Genomic DNA, 17503 nt, shown 5'->3' with positions numbered 1-17503 from the left:
CGCTATAGTATCCTGCCAGTCCCAGGAAGGACTTGACCTGTGTCTTGGTGCGTGGAACGGGCCAGTCACTCCGCGTGAACCTTCCTCTCCTGGGGCTTGTCGCTCCCCCTTCCGATCAAATACCCCAGGTACTCCACCTCCTCGAACGCTAGCTTGCATTTCTTGGGGTTTGCGGTCAACCCGGCTTGTCTGAGCGAGTCCAGTACCGCCTGGAGGCGCATCGTGCTCTTCCCAACCTTGCCTGCGGATGATGATATCCAGATATGCCGCTGCGTACTGCTGGTGGGGTCAAAGCACTCTGTTCATCAGCCATTGGAATGTGGGCGGGGCTCCGTGGAGACCGAACGGGAGCACCCGGTACGATACAACCCGTCTGGTGTGGAAAACGCCGTCTTCTCCCGGGAGGAGGCTGCCAACAGTACCTGCCAATAGCCTTTGGTCATGTCAAGGGTGCTGATGTACCGGGCCTTTCCCAATCAGTCGATGAGCTCGTCCACCCTCGGCATGGGATATGCGTCGAACAAGCTGATGTCGTTCACCCCCCGGAAATCGTTACAAAAGCAGAGGCTACCGCCCAGTTTGGGCACCAACACGATGGGGCTGTACCATGCGCTGTGGGACTCTTCCACGACCCCCATCCTCAGCATAGCCTCCACTTCCTGTTTCACGGCCTCCCTTCAGGCCTTCGGAATCCAATATGGCCTCTTTCGTACCGTTTCCCCGGGCCGGGTACGGATGTGGTGTTCAATGAGGGTCGTGCGGCCCGGCTTCTCGGAGAAGACTGCCCTGTTCTGATCGACGAGCTCCCTGAGTTCTTGCTTCTGGGCCGGGTCGAGATCCTCATTGCTCGGGACCTCCACTGGTACCGTTGGCTTCCTGGGTCCCAACCATAACACCGCCAAGGCTGTCCTGTCGTGCCACTTCTTCAACAGGTTCACGTGGTAAATCTGTTGGGGTTTCTGTCTCCCCGGTTGCCATACGTGGTAATCGACAGACCCCAGCTTCTCGATCACCTCGTATGGTCCATGCCATGTTGCTAGGAACTTACTTTCAGCCGTGGGGATCAATACCAACACCCTGTCTCCCACCTGGAATTCTCAGGGCTGGGCTCCCCGATTGTAGACTTGGGCTTGGGCGCGTTGGCTTGGGCGCCTTCTCCATATGTTCCCTCACGACTGGCCATATGGCTGTCATCCGCTCCCGCATCGTCTCCACGTGCTCTACCACGCTGCGTAAGGGGGTCGGTTGGGCTTCCCACACCTCCTTGGCGAGGTCCAGTAGGTCAAATGGCCTCCTCCCGTAGAGGAGTTCGAACGGGGCAAACCCAGTGGAGGATTGGGGTACTTCTTGGATTGAGAACATTAGATGGGGTAGTAGCTGGTCCCAGTTCTTCCCGTCCTGCTCGATGACCTTCCGCAGCATCTGTTTGAGCGTTTTGTTAAAGTGCTCGACGAGCCCATCCGTCTGCTGGTGAAAAATGGAGTTCCGGATCTGCTTGATCTGCAGGAGGGCACACAAATCTTTCATGAGACGGGACATAAACTCTGTACGTTGGTCTGTCAGGATCTCGTTCAGGATGCCCACCCAGCTAAAGAGGTGGAACAGCTCCCGGGCGATTCCCTTGGATACCGCCACCCGTAGGGGAATGGCCTCGGGATACCGGGTGGCATAGTTTAATATTACCAAGATGTACCTGTGTCCTCGTGCAGTCTTTACCAGGGGTCCAACTATGTCCATGGCGATGCGTTCAAAGGGCACCCCGATGATCGGCAGGGGGACCAGAGGGTTTGGGAAGTGTGCTTTCGGGGCAGTGAGTTCCGGGCAGCTGCGATAGTAGTCTTCCATGGCACTCCTCATCCCAGACGGCGATCCGTTCCCGGGTCTTCTCCATTCCCAGATGCGCCCCCAACAGGTGAGTGTGGGCCAGCTGAAGAACGGTTCCTTCGTACCGTCGGGGCAGCAACACTACCTCTCAAAGTCCCCCCTGTTGGCACGACACCTGATACAAAAGGTTATTCTTAATTTGGAAATGGGGTATCGCCAGTCACTCACCCCCGGAAGTAGCTGTCCATCCACCTCTATCAGTTGGGTGGCGGCAGCTTTCAAATTTGGATCCTCCCACTGGGCCGTCCCGAATTGTCCCCTCAGTTGGACCCCAGCGGGGGTCTCGACTGGCCCCTCGAAATCGAGGAGGGGTTGCCTGGACTCCTCCAGGGTTTCCCCAGGGGGTTCGGGTTCCGGCACCCCCTCTGACTCCGACTCCGGAGCCGTAGACACCTGCTGGTTAACTGGTTGCTTCTGGGCCGCACAGGCTATTGGTCGTCCCCGCTCTCTTCTTCGGCCGGCTCGTACCTTCTTCCTCAACTCGTGCCCCCATAAGGCCGCGAACAGCGGACAATCCCGTCCTACTAGGAGAGGTCCTAGCAACTCTGGCACTGCACCCGCCGTCATCTGGCAGCTCCCTTGTGGCATCACGATGTTGGTCCATACGCTGGGATACTGCTTTGTATAACCGTGAACACAGGAAATTGAAATCTCCCTACCCCTTTCGGTCTCCTGGTTCAGCAGGCTCGTGGTTACGAGCGTAACCATACTTCCGGAGTCCAATAGCGCTTCTGTGTCGTGTCCGTCCACCTTCACCAGGACAATGGGTGCAGTTGATTCGGGGTGCGCCCAACAGGATGTAACATAGTTCACGGCGTGACCCACCTCACTGATGGCATCGAGCTGATGGCATCGACTCCTCTCAAGCCGGGCAATTCCAGGCAATGTGCCCCCGGGTGCCACATTAAAAACACCTCCTTTGGTCTCTCTCCACCTACCTGGGGTCGTCGGGGACGGGTCAGCCCTACCCCAGCCGTTTCTCCACGGGTTTGCGGTCCTTTAGCCCTGCCGACTATCGGTTCGGGGTACACCGCGGTGGGGCTGTCCTTCCATCCCCTCGGACGGGTCGCCGATTCGTCCTGGCTCCCACTCAGCAGGGCCTGTGCGTTATGATGCGTCTCCACTGCTTCCAGGAGGCCCTCCAAGGTCTGGGACGCGCATAGACTCGCTGCCCTCTTCATGTCGTAGGGTAGCGCCCGTAAGAAGCGATCCACGACCACTTTGTCGAGGATGGAGAGGGTGGATACGTTGGTTAGGAGCCATGCCCTGGTGACGAATCAGTAGGTCGCTCATCTGTGCTCGGGGGGACGCGTCGGCTACGAACCTCCAGTCGTGGAACCGTTGAGCCCGATGGGCCAGGCTGTACCCGTAGCGGCTGAGTATCTCCCGTTTGAGTCCGTTGTAATTAGCTGCCTGTTCGTCGTTCAGGTCCCAATATGCCTTTTGGGCATTCCCCGAGAGGAACGGGGCCAACAGACTGGCCTACTTCGGCCTTGGCCATCCTTCCCGTAGAGCTGTCCGTTCAAACGTACAGAGGTATGTTTCGATGTCATCGTCTTCTGTTAGTTTGAGTAAAAACTTGTTGGGATGTGATTCAGGAGACGCTCCTCCTTGCAGCTTCCTGATTTCCTCAACGAGGCGAATGTTTTGTAATCGCTGTTCCTCCAGCGTTTGTTCCTGAACCGCCTGTTGTGCTTGTTGGGCCCGAACGAACTGAGCTACCAACTCGTCCATGCTGATGCTGCGTAAACGTCAACCCTGATCTGACCACGTTATCAGATGGCCGCATTCTCCACCACTTGTGGCAGACCACGGGTTTTGGTCAAGACGTTTACCCAGATCAGACACGGACAGAGAAGGATTAGCTCAGTTTCAAGAGTGTTTATTTAAATAATAGATCAAAAAGAAAAGGATAGGTCTCCCCCATGAGACACTCTCCGGGATACCGTCTTCGGGGTTCCGGGTCTGGCTGTATCCTGTCGGGCACAAAACTGAACTCCCTCTTGTTACCTCTGCAACTGTCAACAATAACACGGGAGTCCTTTCTTCAACCACCCTCTCGAGACCTGGCACGTCCAGCAGATGGAGCCATCGCCTCGTGATGTATACTCCATCTGTTACCAGGCCTCGAAGAGTCTCCCCCTGGTGGCTGACCTGCTGTACGACACACTGCAGTTAAATTATGAAAACATTAAATTAAAATGGTGAATCCTCACTGCAGGAACAATAGGTAGTGCTCCTAAATATGACAACAAAAAAACAGATTGAAGGATACAAAATCTAATGATACTTACATGGTGTTATTAAAAATAAGCCTTTTGATATAGGCCTACTAATTTGATTTAAAGTGTCGACAATGGAGTACTCAATTGCTGCTTTCTGTGTAGCAAAGCCCATGTTTAACAGCTGCTTTATTCTTCAATCATGCCTGTAGGACTATTGCAGATAGCTGAAAGGGGAGGTAAAATGCCTAATAAAAGGAAGCTTGAAGCTAGTGGAAGCCAGCAGACTACTACAGGATTTTTCAAGAAGAAATCTGTGGGTCAGTTGCTAAACAATTATTTTTAGAATAAATGAAATACTGCAATTCACAAAGATAGTTGCAAACATTTGTTGAAATTCCTTCAGTAATTTGTGCAATATCGTAAGACATTTTATTTATAGAGAATGTGATTTAAAGAAGTAGTTCACTATTTTACAACTTGATGTTAGAAACTGTAATCCATGTTTCAGTTTTCTTTAAAGAGTGACTGCCCCTCTAAAGCAACTTCGCGTTCATCGATATGAGTCAGAAACATTTACTGTATTCTAGTGTCAAAATTGACTACAAAGTGTAAATAGGATAATTTTGTTCATAAAATTGTATGAACAAAATGTATTAGTCACTTGCAGAGGGTCGCAGATGTAATTGCAGGGAACAGTGAATGCTCATGCTCCGAGCTCCAAAATGTCACGTCTTTCGTAGGTATTGGACCAAGGCGCAGCGGGTTGAGTGCTCATATTTACTTTATTGAACACAAAAACGTACGAACGAACAGGATGCAGGCTAAACACAAAGCTATGCAACTACAACTACCCACAATACCCCATACAAAACAACCCCTATACATAGGACCTTCAATCAGAGGCAACAAGCAACAGCTGCCTCCAATTGAAGGTCAAATCAATAAACTGAACATAGACGTAAACAACCTAGAACTAACATAGAATACACTAACCTAGAACCTAAACCTAAAACCCCGGTACACTCTAAACCAACACCCCTCTACAAAACACATAGCCCAAAAAACCTGAAACACTCTTAACAAATACCCCTTCTACATAAACACATAATATAACAAACCCCTAAACACTCTAAACAAATACCCCCTGCCACGTCCTGACCAAACTACAACAACAAATAAGCCCTTTACTGGTCAGGACGTGACACAAAAAAGCAGGTCAAAGAAGTTAAACAGAGTTAAACAATAATTTAAAAAAAATATAGTAATAATACTAAGTCAAATAATAGAATACAAAAAAATCACAAGACGAAAAAAAAAAAAATTGTATATAGAATAGGATGTTAGTTACAGAGAAAATGAGTCTTCCTCATGTTAAACAGAAATGGAAAAATAAGAGTATTATTATTGTCAAGGATCAAAGGTCAAAGAGCAGTTATAATTTATTTAACATTTTGAAAGATTAAATATCTTTAGATGTACAGTCAGGTCCAATTTGACTGGCACCCTTGATAAAGATGAGCAAAAAAGAAAGACTTTATGAAATCAATTCCAGAGACAGATGGCCATTGCAAAATGTTAATTTTGTTTCAATGGGGTTCATGTCCGGAGACTGAGATGGCCATTGCAAAATGCATATTTTATGTGTGCTTGTGGTTATTGTCCTGGTACTAGGTAAAGTTCATGATTCCGTTGACCCTAACAAGGGCCCAGTGGAAGCAAAAAAGACTCAAAACATCAAATATCCACCACCATATTTTACAGTAGGTATAAGGCAGTGGAAGCTCTTCAGAGGAGGAAGGGGAGGACCATCCTCCTCAGTGAATTTCATAAAAATAAAAACTGTAAAACACTGACAAAGTTTGATTTTTTAGATAAAACTATACTGAATATATTCACGTCGCCAAATAATTTATTAAAACACACTGTTTTGCAATGGTCTACAGTAGCCTCAACAGCACTCTGTAGGGTAGCACCATCGTGTAGCCGGAGGACAGCTAGCTTCCGTCCTCCTCTTGGTACATTGACTTCAATACAAAACATAGGAGGCTCTTGGTTCTCACCCATAACATAGACTTACACAGTAATTATGATAACTTCCAGGACGTCCTTCAACCGATCAGAGCTCTTGCAGCATGAACTGACATGTTGTCCACCCAATCAAAGGATCAGATAATTAATCTAGTACTGAAAGCATAAGCTAAAGCTAGCTAGCACTGCAGTGCATAACGTGTGGTGAGGAGTTGACTCAAAGAAAGAGAAAGACAATAGTGAACAGTTTTCAACAAATGAATGTCTTCACAAATTATTAGGAAGAAGCGAGAGAGAGAGAGAGATTGTAATTTTCTTTTCAGTTTCACTTACTTAGCTAGCAAATGCAGCTGGCTAGTTTAGTTACTCAAACACCTGGCTCAAACAGAGGGATGCTATGTTAGCTAGCTGGCTATGACCATCCAACACAACACTGGAACTCTTCCAAGTCAAGGTAAGCTTTTGGTTTTATTAATTTATTGCCAACGGGACCTGCCGGTGTAACTGCTAACTGACTATACACTGTAATGTTACTGCATGATTGTAGCGGGTTTACTAACACATTAGTTCTATTAGCTATGTTGACTAGGACGTTACTTTAGCTAATATGGGGACAACGCAATGTAGTCTGTGTGTAGCAGTTATGACATGGTTTGGCTTGGAAAGGTTTTTCCGCCTGGTCACATTCAGCTGATGTGTTGTTCATTGAAGTCCACAAACAAAGGGAAAAGGTGAGAGGAGGAGAGTGCATAGAGGTGAGAAGGAATACAATGAATGTGTAATTAAAGTAAACTGTGTTTATGCGTGTTAACTTACATTTAGACGTTCCGCTAGCGGAACACCTGCTCCAATATCCAATGATAGGCGTGGCGCGAATTACTAATTCCTCAAAAATACAAAAACTTCAATATTTCAAACATATGACTATTTCACAGCATTTTAAAGACAAGACTCTCGTTAATCTAACCACACTGTCCGATTTCAAAAAGGCTTTACAGCGAAAGAAAAACATTAGATTATGTCAGCAGAGTACCCAGCCAGAAATAATCAGACACCCATTTTTCAAGCTAGCATATAATGTCACAAAAACCCAGAAGACAGCTAAATGCAGCACTAACCTTTGATGATCTTCATCAGATGACACACCTAGGACATTATGTTATACAATACATGCATGTTTTGTTAAATCAAGTTCATATTTATATCAAAAAACAGCTTTTTACATTAGCATGTGATGTTCAGAACTAGCATACCCCCCGCAAACTTCCGGGGAATTTACTAACAATTTACTAAATTACTCACGATAAACGTTCACAAAAAGCATAACAATTATTTTAAGAATTATAGATACAGAACTCCTCTATGCACTCGATATGTCCGATTTTAAAATAGCTTTTTGGTGAAAGCACATTTTGCAATATTCTAAGTACATAGCCCAGCCATCACGGGCTAGCTATTTAGACACCCGGCAAGTTTAGCCTTCACCAAAATCAGATTTACTATAAAAAAATGTTATTACCTTTGTTGTCTTCGTCAGAATGCACTCCCAGGACTGCTACTTCAATAACAAATGTTGGTTTGGTCCCAAATAATCCATCGTTATATCCGAATAGCGGTGTTTTGTTCGTGCGTTCCAGAAACTATCCGAAATGGTAAATCAGGGTCGTGCGCATGGCGCAATTCGTGACAAAACATTTCTAAATATTCCATTACCGTACTTCGAAGCATGTCAACCGCTGTTTAAAATCAATTTTTATGCAATTTATCTCGTAAAAAAGCGATAATATTCCGACCGGGAATCTCCTTTTCGGCAAACAGAGGAAAAATCACAAAGACGGGGGCGGCCAGGGCACACGCCTAAGCCCACAGTCCCTTGATCGGCCACTTGACAAAGGCGATAATGTGTTTCAGCCTGGGGCTGGGATGACGACATTCAGGTTTTTCCCGGGCTCTGAGCGCTCATGGAAGACGTAGGAAGTGTCACGTTAGAGCAGAGATCCTTTGTAAAAGATAGAGATGGCAAAGAAGTTCAAGAAATGGTCAGACAGGCCACTTCCTGTAAAGGAATCTCAGGTTTTGACCTGCCATTTGAGTTCTGTTATACTCACAGACACCATTCAAACAGTTTTAGAAACTTTGGAGTGTTTTCTATCCAAAGCCAATAATTATATGCATATTCTAGTTACTGGGCAGGAGTAGTAACCAGATTAAATCGGGTACGTTTTTTATCCAGCCGTGAAAATACTGCCCCCTAGCCATAACAGGTTAAGGGGTGTATTCATTCAGACGATTCTGTTGAAACAATGTCTTAAACGGAAGCAATGAAACAGGAATAAAAATACCAGTATTTGTCCAATAGAAACTCTTGTCTGCAACTGTTGGACTAATGTTAACACCTTAGATAAGCTAGATGCAGGCAAGAGAATGCGAGGTGGTATTGAATGTCTCACTATCTGTCCATGTGTTACTGTCAGTTATCACATTTTTCTCTCAAACCTGTGTGCACCAACATTGTAAACTTTCATTCATAGGCTAGGTAGCAACCTCATGATGGGTATAGGGAAAATTTGAGAATCATGTAGTACCCTAAACCTATCGATGTTACATTGAGCTGGGTGAATGGAATATGAATGACAATCATCGAACATGCTGTAATAGAAATATGGCCATGCTCACAACCGGCCGTGATTGGGAGTCCCATAGGTCGGCGCACAATTGGCACAGCGTCGTCCGGATTTGGTCGGTGTAGACCTTCATTGTAAATAAGAATTTGTTCTTAACTGACATGCCTAGTTAAATAAAGGTTAAAAATGTTTAGACAAATATGGAGAACCACAAACAATTTCTGTATTGTTTCAGTGGTTCTCCATATTTGTCTAAACATTTTGTCATTTGGTTTCTAAAGCTGCAGTTTAATTAAGCCGGTTGTGAGCATGGCCATATTTCCGCATATTACATTGCGGAAAATTAGAAACAGCACGTCAGAAATCAGCTCAATGTAATTGAAGAATCCATAGAATCTAACCACTTCTGGGCAAATTGAAACACACTAAACAAACAAACAACATGAAGAGGTATCTATCAAAAAGATGTATTGATAAAACCACTTCTCCAATCCTTTTGGCTCTATAACAAAAAACAAACAGCAAAAACATGTACATGACTAGAATCAACTGTGTAGGGTGCTGTCTTTCAGATGGGACGTTAAATGGGTGTCCTGACTCTCTGTGGTCACTAAAGATCCCATGGCACTTATCGTAAGAGTAGGGGCGTTAACCCCGGTGTCCTGGCTAAATTCCCAAGCTGTCCCTCATACCATCACAGTCACCTAATCATCCCCAACTTACAATTGGCTCATTCATCCCCCTCCTCTGCCCTGTAACTATTCCCCAGGTTGTTGCTGTGATTGAGAATGTGTTCTCAGTCAACTTACCTGGTAAAATAACAATAAAATAAAATTGTAAAAAATATTAAAGACTACCAGAACCTACTGTATTCTCCAATTACATTGAATGAACTTCAGGACAAATTACACATCCTCCAAACCAAGAAAGCCTGTGGTGTTGATGGTATCCTAAATGAAATGATAAAATATACAGACCACAAATTCCAATTGGCTATACTTAAACTCTTTAACATCATCCTCAACTCTGGCATCTTCCCCAATATTTGGAACCAAGGACTGATCACCCCAATCTGCAAAAGTGGAGACAAATGTGACCCCAATAACTACCATGGAATATGTGTCAAAAGCAACCTTGGGGAAATCCTCAGCATTATCATTAACAGTACATTCGTACAGTTCCTCTGTCAAACACAGTGTGTTGTGAAATCTGTGAATGTATTGTAATGTTTAAAAATGTTATAAACTGCCTTAATTTTGCTGGACCCCAGGAAGAGTGGCTGCTGCCAAAGCAGCAGCTAATGGGGGATCCATAATAAATACAAATACAAAGCAATGTACTGAGCAAAGGTCAAATTGGCTTTTTACCAAATAACCACACGATGTTATGGTTGTTGCCGCTGGGACGACATAGCATCAATATCCACTCTGAGAATTGATGGCTATGTTATCTAGCGGAAACCCAGTGAGGCCAATTTTGACTTTGTGGCTGTGGTAAAGAGTGACAACCCAACTCTGGATGCCAATGCGATAACAGTTATGGACAAGATTGAAGATAGCTGGATTCCATTTGAGCAACAATGTCTTCAGAACAGGTCCAACATTTGTTATACATGTTATAATATTCACGTTGTCAGCCAGAATGGTAGCTAACGTTAGTAATGTCAAGGTAGCTTGCTAACTAACTTTGCTAGCAGTGAATTTCACTGCCTTGTATAAGATAGCAATATGACGATAGCTTAAGTACATTCATTTTCACACTTCCGGGGAAAAAAAACAGTTTAAAAGAATGCATTTTGACTATCATAGCTCTGCATTCAAGGAAAATAACCTTGGCTTTGGCATTTATTAAATAATTTGCCCTTCTGACTCCTAGCTATACTAGCTAGCTAATAGCATTACTGGGATGGACCCATGATTCTCGAGCTATGGCTATGAAGATGTTCTACTCGACTCTTCTGCATGAAAATTCTTATTGGTTACACATAAGACCATGTAGTGAACATTACAACATAAGTGTTGTGTACATATTTTTTCTGTAGGATTCCAGTTTTGAAAAGCTGCAGACCATCCAAGGGGCACAGGCAGGGCTGCAGAATGAATTGGACAGACAAGACCTTGAAAAGGCTGCCTGACTGAAAGAGAGGCTAGCTGGGATGAAGGTTAGTAAAATTCTTCCACCCGTGGTACTGTTTACCCGTTTCACAACATTATAATCATATCACACAACATTTGGCTGCATTTTGTAATTTCATGTTGCTTTTTTTCTTATCATTACAGGCTAAATTTCAAGAGCTGTGTTTTAAAGAAAGGGGAGAGGTGCTGGAGCTGGCTGCTTCCCTTCGTATTTGGAGTGATTTTTGATAACATGGGGTACCGAGAGCTAGCCCACGGTCTCTGGACAACCTCGCTGGTGCACCTGCATAACTTTCAGGTTGACTCCTGCACCTTACAACACACAAACAGTTTCCATTTCAGCCATGCAATATTACATTTACCAAGTATGTTTACATAACAGGTTAACTTTCCACAGCTACACTGGACTTTATTTTTCATTTGGATCCCAATTAGGAAAAATACTCCATTTGGTTATATCTTTGTAAGTATTTTTTTTTTTTTAGCATTTTTCCTTCAGAAGTTTATCAGAATGTTTCCCTTACACTGTGCTTTTGTTATTTTGAGGAAGGTTACAGAGGCTTACTTGTATTCTTGTTTATCTCCCTAATAACACTATTTGACCTAATCTGTGTAATTGGACCAACTTGTTTTGTACTGTATTTACACCAGGGTACTCTATCCATCTTTCTGCATATCTACCCACCTGTAGGTCTGATAATTTGTAGTGTAAACCGTAGAGATCCAGGAAAAGAGAACAGTTTAGTAAATCATTCTAAAAACATTTTGAAAGTATAATAATGATGACTACATGGCTAGACAAAAAATGCACACATATTGTTTCTCACATAAGTTTATTGTTGCCCACACAAACTTCCCTTATTTACAGTATATGATTTATATGTTTGGTTGTAAGCCCACCTCTTTCCACAACAATTGAGTACTCTGTAGGTTTTAACACTTTCCAGGAACCACCAAGTCAGACAACATGGAAAGCTCCAGTCATTTCCAGTTCAAAGGTGTGCTTACTGCACCCTGTGTTGCGTGGTGATGTCTCCTCGAAGTTGTAGCAGCTCAGCAGTTGTTGGTGGTGGCACTTCAAGGAGTCTTGGGTAATCTGATCTCAGGATCATTCTCCTCGGTTGCCCTAATTGAGAGCCGAGTCTTCTCAACACTGCTCTCTGAAGTTCTGGCATGTCGGTGTAGTCCTTTGCAGTTTTCATTGCGTAGACACTTCACCTTTGAGACTTGTTAATGTAGAGTCTCCTTTAGCTTAAATATAATCATTTTTGGTGAGTATTTTGTCTATAGAATTAAATATCACACCTGATTAAACAAATTGTGCTGCAGTACGCTGCAAATTTTAAAGGATGAACCACTGTACACCTGGTACAAGAAAAACATAACCTCAACAAAAGCATCTGCAGCACAACTGTATCATACTGACCTAGCTGTGATGTTTTCCATTTGACTACTTTCCTTGAAGTGATCATTATACATGTTGATTAATATTTTACTGTATACAGGATTATGTAACCATTTCTGTTCATGTACATCCTCCTTTATTTTCTCTTTGGGATTTGCTATTTGATTTTTAATTACATACATTACTTTTCGCAGCTTTTCATATGGAAGATATTGAGTTTTGATAGTTTTTGTTTTTGTCATCATAAATACTGTGCAAATGATCCATGAACATACAGTTGAAGTCTGAAATTTACATTCCACAACAGCTACCTAATACACACACATTTAAAGGGATGAAATAACAATATGTGCAGTTGAAGTCGGAAGTTTACATACACTTAGGTTGGAGTCAAAAACTCGTTTTTCAACCACTCCACAAATTTCTTGTTAAAAACTATCGTTTTGGCAAGTCAGTTAGGACATCTACTTTGTGCATGACACAAGTAATTTTCCCATCAATTGTTTATAGACAGATTATTTCACTGTATCACAATTCCAGTTGGTCAGAAGTTTACATACACTAAGTTGACTGTGCCTTTAAACAGCTTGGAAAATTCTAGAAAATGATGTCATGGCTTTAGAAGATTCTGATAGGCTAATTGACATAATTTGAGTCAATTGGAGGTGTACCTGTGGATGTATTCCAAGACCTACCTTCAAACTCAGTGCCTCTGCTTGACATCATGGGAAAATCAAAAGAAATCAGCCAAGACCTCAGAAGAAAAATTGTAGACCTCCACAAGTTTGGTTCATCCTTGGGAGCAATTTCCAAACACCTGAAGGTACCCCGTTCATCTGTACAAACAATAGTATGCAAGTATAAACACCATGGGACCACGCAGCCGTCAAACTGCTGAGGAAGGAGACGTGTTCTGTCTCCTAGAGATGAACGTACTTTGGTGCGAAAAGTGCAAATCGATCCCAGGACAACAGCAAAGGACCTTGTGAAGATGCTGGAGGAAACCGGTACAAAGGTATCCATATACACAGTAAAACGAGTCCTATATCGACATAACCTGAAAGGCCGCTCAGCAAGGAAGAAGCCACTACTCCAAAACCCGCAATAAAAAAGCCAGACTACGGTTTGCAACTGCACATGGGGACAAAGATCATACTTTTTGGAGAAATATGCTCTGGTCTGATGAAACAAAAATAGAACTGTTTGGCCATAATGACCATCGTTATGTTTGTAGGAAAAAGGGGGAGGCTTGCAAGCCGAAGAACACCATCCCAACCGTGAAGCACAGGGGTAGCAGCATCATGTTGTTGGGGTGCTTTGCTGCAGGAGGGACTGGTGCACTTCACAAAATAGATGGCATCATGAGGCAGATAAATGATGTGGATATATTGAAGCAACATCTCAAGACATAAGTCAGGAAGTTAAAGCTTGGTCGCAAATGGGTCTTCCAAATGGACAATGACCACAAGCATACTTCCAAAGTTGGGGCAAAATGGCTTAAGAACAACAAAGTCAAGGTATTGGAGTGGCCATCAAAAAGCCCTGACCTCAATCCTATAGAAAATGTGTGTGCAGAACTGAAAAACTGTGTGCTAGCAAGGAGACCTACAAACCTGACTCAGTTACATCAGCTCGGTCAGGAGGAATGGGCCAAAATTCACCCAACTTATTGTGGGAAGCTTATAGAAGGATACCTGAAATGTTTGACCCAAGTTAAACAATTTAAAGATAATGCTACCAAATACTAATTGACTGTATGTAAACTTCTGACCCACTGGGAATGTGATGAAAGAAATAAAAGCTGAAATTAATCATTCTCACTACTATTATTCTGACATTTCACATTCTTAAAATAAAGTGGTGATCCTAACTGACCTAAAACGGAATTTTTACTAGGATTAAATGTCAGGAATTGTGAAAAACTGAGTTTAAATGTAGTTGGCTAAGGTGTATGTAAACTTCCGACTTCAACTTTAGCATAATTGTAATTGATATGGGGAGAGATTACCTTCTCCACACCACTTAATTCTTTACCATAGTTAATGATCTTGTGTTCTTAAATGGGGTTAGAGTTAGGCTTATATTAGGTGTATAAATCCATGTTTTCTACTAAACTAAAAGCTGATATCTCACACTCACTGGGCATAAACCATGAGACATACAGCAAGAATCGCCAGAGCAGAGTAAGAAAGTAGCATTTTCTAAACAAATGTTGTGTTCTGCTCTGTGCACGCACGCGTGCTTGCACATACACACGTAATTACCCAGCAGAAAGGTTAATCTACCAGATCAGGGCAACGTGGATTAAAAGATGAGAGTGCTTAATCAAAGACTGCACTCTCCCTAATTACACATTGCATTTCCTGCCACAATGAACATAATTAAACTACTTAAAATAGAGGTGGAGCCCCCAGGTAAGCACATTATCCCCCTGCACTTGTGCCCCCCACACACGCAAACACACATACATTCACACACACACACACACACACACACACACACACACACACACTCACAGAGACATGCACACACAGTACACAGACACACAACATATCTGTGTGAGAAGATACATTTAAAACCTCTGTGTCATGAAAATCACAAGGCTGTGATTTAAGTCACTCTGTGAGCACTGATTAATTGGGGACAAGAACATGCAATGTCCCTGAAATAAGAAACTCTTCAGGAGAATATTTATACTAAAACAACCTGGTGTTTGACAAACAACCTAGACTTCAGTTTTTTATTTTCAGACACCATGCCTCTAAAGTGTATTCCCAAACACCATGACAACCTGTGAACACTACCACTGCACTGTACGTGTGAAACATCTTCGATGTCTAGACCAGACCCCCTCCGGTGAAGGAAAGAAGAGACGACGCTTCAGCCTCAGATCAAATATCCATGTAGTGAAGGATGTTCCTTCATAAATACAAATGGGCCCCATCTGGCTGGGGCTGGCTAGGGCCAGGACTAGAGGCAGCAGGGCCCCGATGGTGGATGCAGCCCAGTTACTGATCCTCTGCCCAGGAGGAGAAGGGAGAGGGGGGAGGACAGTGAGGAAATGGTGGGTAGGGATGGAGGGGTAGGTAGGGGCCATACACAAAGGAAAACAATGCTCCTGTACGCCACTCACACACACACGTCTGATCATGAAGACGTCTGAAGAACATGATCTGCCCGTGCCTGTTGTGTTTGTGTCTAGTGTGTGTGTGTGTCAGGCCATCACAGGGCCACGGGACAGGGTGTCGGCTGACACCCAGTCACCCCGTCCTCACCTGGCCCAACGCGTGCCCCACACTGTTGCATCACCAGGACACAGCGAACTGCATGGTACCTTAAACAGACCAATCAGACCTATTGCGGATATCTGATCGTCAAGGATCAAGTAATGCAGAGTCCCTTCTCAAAGTCGGTAAATCTATTGAATCCTTTGGTCCTGTGCGGCTTAGTAAGTAGAGCATGGCACTTGCAATGCTAGGGTCGTGGGTTTGAATCCCGCTGGGGCCACCCATAGAAAAATATAAGCACACAGTTGTTGTAAGTAAGCTAAGTAAGCTAAATACTGTATACCGCACATTAAATGTATTTAACCTTTATTTAACAAGGCAAGTCAGTTAAGAACAAAATCTTATTCACAATGACGGCCTACCAGGGAACAGTGGGTTAACTGCCTTGTTCAGGGGTAGAACATCAGATTTTTACCTTGTCAGCTCGGGGATTCGATTGAGCAACCTTTCAGTTACTGGCCTAACGCTCTAACCACTAGGCTACCTGCCACCCAAAAGAAAGAAGGATTTCAAATAGTATGGCTCTTTAGATACAGATAAAAAGATGCACACAATGTAGCCTACCCATAAACATTCAGCTTTCATGACATTAAGGTAATGTACAGTAAAGTGCAATACTATAATCATACACATTTCTCACTCTCTGTGCACAAACTCAGTAGGCCTAACTAAACCTCAAGAAGGCTTACAGGGAATACATTTATAATTATTTTAAATATGCTCTTTATGCATATTTTTGTCATTCGGAGTGATTAGTATGCTCGGCCAGTACATTAAGCAGTTCAACTAATTAGACAAATTCTTCAAAAACTAATGAGACAAATTTCTTTGAGTTTGTGTGTGGTAAAAACACAGACCCTAGTGTAGTGAGGTCCTCCTACCCTTCAGCCTGTCATGCCCTCAACTCATAACAAACTGCCGATGTATCCCAAACCACACCCTCGCCCCTACCAACTAGCTCAGAGGGTCCTCCGTTGTTACATGTTGCTGACGAAACTCAGAGGGTGACTTTCAGAGAGTGGTGAGGGGATCAATAAACCCTGATACAATTCATGTACCACTTTTAAATAATACAATTAGTATGAAATTATAATGAACAAACCCCTCTGTTATTTTATAAAAGTTACAGTGCCTTCAAAAAGTATTCAGATTTTTTGTCACTGGCCTACAAACAAAACCCCATAATGTCGAAGTGGAATTATGTTTTCACAAATTAATAAAAAATGAAAAGCTGAAATGTCTTTAGTCAACATGTATTTTACCCCTTTATTATGGCACGCCTATATAAGTTCAGGAGTAAAAATGTGCTTAACGCATCACATAATAAGTTGCATGGGCTCACTCTGTTTGCAATAAAAGTGTTAAATATGATTTTTGAATGACTACCTAATCGCTGTACCCCATACGTACAATTATCTGTAAGGTCCCTCAGTCGAGCATTGAATTTCAAACCAAAGACCAGGGAGGTTTTCCAATGCTTCGCAAAGAAGGGATCTATTGGTAGATGGGTAATGGGTATGCTTGTAATCGTTAAGGACTGGGGAGCTTTTCAGGATAAAACATAAACGGAATGGAGCTAAGAACAGGCAAAATCCTACAGAAAAACCTAGTTCAGTCTGCTTTCCACCAGACACTGGGAGACAAAAATTACCTTTCAGCAGGACAATAATCTAAAGCACAGGGCCAAATGGTCACTGGAGTTGCTTACCAAGAAGACAGTGAATGTTCCTGAGTGGCGTAGTTACAGGTTTGACTTAAATCTGCTTGAAAATCTATGTCAAAACCTGAAAATGATTGTCCCCCTCCACCTCTCTCTCCAACCTCCGCCTCTCTCCCTCACCCTCTATATCTCTCTCTCTCTCCCTCCCTCACCCTCTCTCCTCTCCAAAGCTACCAGAGCTCTTCTCTGAGTGTG

At 43.5% G+C, this 17503-nt stretch overlaps 1 protein-coding gene and 1 long non-coding RNA gene across 2 annotated transcripts in view; one reads left to right on the top strand and one right to left on the bottom strand.

Annotated features, from left to right (window-relative positions):
* The window catches only part of LOC106579432 (cadherin-23), a 692150-nt gene that overhangs the window by 587709 nt on the left and 86938 nt on the right, over nucleotides 1-17503 (bottom strand). The window lies entirely within an intron of this gene.
* Nucleotides 10171-12571, top strand: LOC106579435 (uncharacterized). The gene is made up of 3 exons (XR_001322653.3): nucleotides 10171-10355; nucleotides 10803-10922; nucleotides 11041-12571. It is a non-coding gene; the product is annotated as an uncharacterized LOC106579435 (long non-coding RNA).

Source organism: Salmo salar, chromosome 19 (genome assembly GCF_965601325.2).
Source record: "Salmo salar chromosome 19, fSalSal1, whole genome shotgun sequence".
In the NCBI taxonomy this organism is placed as follows: Eukaryota; Metazoa; Chordata; class Actinopteri; order Salmoniformes; family Salmonidae; genus Salmo; species Salmo salar.
Note: the sequence above shows the minus strand (reverse complement) of the source record. Positions and strands in the feature narration are given on the sequence as shown.